This window comes from Nycticebus coucang, chromosome 8 (genome assembly GCF_027406575.1).
Source record: "Nycticebus coucang isolate mNycCou1 chromosome 8, mNycCou1.pri, whole genome shotgun sequence".
Lineage (NCBI taxonomy): Eukaryota > Metazoa > Chordata > Mammalia > Primates > Lorisidae > Nycticebus > Nycticebus coucang.
The window spans coordinates 58,539,202-58,541,917 of record NC_069787.1 but is presented as its reverse complement, the minus strand read 5'-3'; the positions used below and the strand labels follow the sequence as shown (position 1 = coordinate 58,541,917).

The following is a 2,716-nucleotide window of genomic DNA, read 5'->3' as shown; positions in this document are numbered from 1 at the left end:
AGGTGTGAGGCAGTGTAAAGATTTAGGAATGGCTCCTCTGAGTAACATGGATGGGTTCAGAAGTAGTGTAGGTGCCATCCCTAGCTGGTTGTGGCCCTCGGGTCCTTAATGCAGGGGGGTAGTATCCCAGAATGTGAGAGTCCAGTAAAGAGGGCCATGAAGTGGGAGACTAGGGCTCTGGGTTCTGCGCTAGTGGGTTCACATGTGAAAGGGGAGTTGTTTGCCTTCTCCAAGGTCAGTAAGGCCCTAGTTGGTGAGTTGTTTGCTATCACTGGTAATTAGCTAATGCTATGCTGGGCAGTCCTTCCAGGGTCAGCAAGGCTTAGATATCAAAACATGAGAATTATAGAAAACAAAAAAGTGGGCAATACAGAGTGGCATTAAGTTTATGTTAAATACTCATATAAATATTAAATGAATATTTTGAGAATTAGATCCTGAAGTGTCATTTCTGTTCAACAATAAGGTATCTTTCAGTTGAAGTTATTTTTCTGACCATCAGTGGAGATTTAGTTTTTCTTTTTTTTTGAGACAGAGTCTCAAGTTGTCGCCCTCCGTAGACATGTGGCATCACAGCTCACAGCAACCTCAAACTCTTGGGCTTAAGCGATTCTCTTTCCTCAGCCTCCCAGGCAGCTGGGACTACAGGCACCCGCCACAACGCCCGGCTATTTTTTAGAGACGAGGTCTGGCTCTGGCTCAGACTGGTCTCAAACCTGTGAGCTCAGGCAATCCACCCTCCTTGGCCTCCCAGAGTGCTAGGATTACAGGTGTGAGCCACTGCACCGGGCCTAAGGGTGCTGTTTAATACTTGGGAAATGTGGCCTCAGCAGAAATGTGGGTGACAGATTTTAGAGCATGGCATTTGGGGCTCTCAGTCAGTTAGGCTCCTGGACTTGGAGGCAGATTCTCATGGCTACTTTCAGGAGGTCTCTTTGCTGCCGCCATTAGGCTGTTACAGTTAAAAAAAGTAGGAGGCAAAGTCCATTCAGCAGGACTTAAAATCTAAGGAACTGAACCAAGTCCATCTGCAGTTGACCCTTTTGGACAGACAGGTTGTGTGCCAGAGAAAACATTGAGTATGATGAGCCTGCATTTCCATCCTGGCTCTGCCTTGGTGGTTATGCAACCTCTCTAAGCCTGTTGCTTCATCTCTACAATGAAGGTAATAGAATGCCTAACTCTAAGCTGTCTACAGCATATACTGTATATAGAGATGTGTAGCATAAAACCCAGATAGTGCTCCTTGATAACCATTAGCCCCTCTCCCATCATTCCCTCTTCACGCCTCTTGCCTCCAGCCCTCACAGAGTAAAGTTCAGGAGAAGGCTAGCTTTGCTTCCCCACATCCGTATAGTGGGTTGTCTGGTTGCCCATTGGGGAACTGGCCATAGTCAGCATTTAATTTGGCCATCTTCCTTCCACACCTCAGCACAGGGCTGGGTTGTCAGTGTGAACGCAGGAGAATACACATTCATTTGGTCCCAACTGAATTAGCCAGGCCAGTCTGCAGCTAGGAAGTCACGTGATGCTTTCCCAGACCAAATATAAATTATTTTTAGATTATTCACTGCTTTGCATTATCCATGCCACAGCTCCCTCTTATTAGAGCACATCAGAGAAAATTGGCTGCTGCCAATGAATGATTTGCCAGGGCTGGGCCTCTGTGTTCTCATTTGTGAGAAGAGTGATTGAAATTGACCATGATTCTCAACCCTGGCAGCATGTTGAAATCACTTGGGGAGTTTTGAAGCATCCTTCTTCCCAGACTGTGCCTCAAGCCTATTATTAAAATACATCAGAATCTGTAGGTGGGATCTAGGCAGCAGTACTTTTTAAAGCTCCCCAGGTGATTTCATTGTGCGATTCAGTTCAATGACTATGAAAATGATTTTTTTTTTTACTGTTATTTGCATTGATTTTATGTTGCATCTATTCCCGTGCCATAAGTTTGTTTCTTCAGTTTCTTCTGGGATATCTTTTTCTTCTGTGCTACCTCTTCTTCTGTTTTGTGAACAATCTGTTCCTTTTCAGTAAGGATCATCTCAATGTGGCAAGGGGAGCTCATGTATGGGTTAATGTGACCAATAGCTCTGTAAGTTCGGCGACGCACCTTGGGTGCTTTGTTCACTTGGATATGCTCAATGACCAGAAAATCTACATCTAAACCCTTAAGTTCAGCATTACTCTCTGCATTTTTAAGCATATGCAGCAAAAATTTAGCACTGTTTTTGGGCCACCGACCCTGTGTCCAGCCCCACTGTTTGGCCTGGGCACACCTACCAACTCCACCATTGTAACATCGGAATGGTACACATTGTTTCTTTAAGGTGACATCCTTCAGATACTTGGTGGCTTTTTGTATATGCCTACCTTTGATGGCCTGGGCAGTTTCACGTGTGTTCTTAAAGTGAACACGAAGACATGAGCCTCTTGACTTGCATGACTTTGTGGGGTTTTCTGGGTCAAGTGAATAGCGAACCATTTTCACAGATCACCTCAGGCCGCTTAGGGGAAGAGAAAGAGTGGTAGCTTCTGGGAGAATTCTATGAAAATGATTTCAAAGCTTCCTTCCATCTCTTATTCCAGGGACAGTAACCTTGAAGAGAGTACAGTCTACTTCTAATTTAATTCATTAAAATAGGAATTATAAAAAAAAAATAAAATAGGAATTATAAGAATGGCTATTGCAGCAATTTTATAATTTTATATTCCT

The 2,716-nt window shown here is 44.0% G+C and overlaps 1 pseudogene across 1 annotated transcript; it reads right to left on the bottom strand.

The window, feature by feature from the left end:
- Positions 1 to 1,932: 1,932 nt before the first annotated feature.
- Positions 1,933 to 2,506, bottom strand: LOC128592602 (60S ribosomal protein L17-like; annotated as a pseudogene). The gene has a single exon (XR_008381944.1). The product of XR_008381944.1 is annotated as a 60S ribosomal protein L17-like (transcript).
- Positions 2,507 to 2,716: the final 210 nt, after the last annotated feature.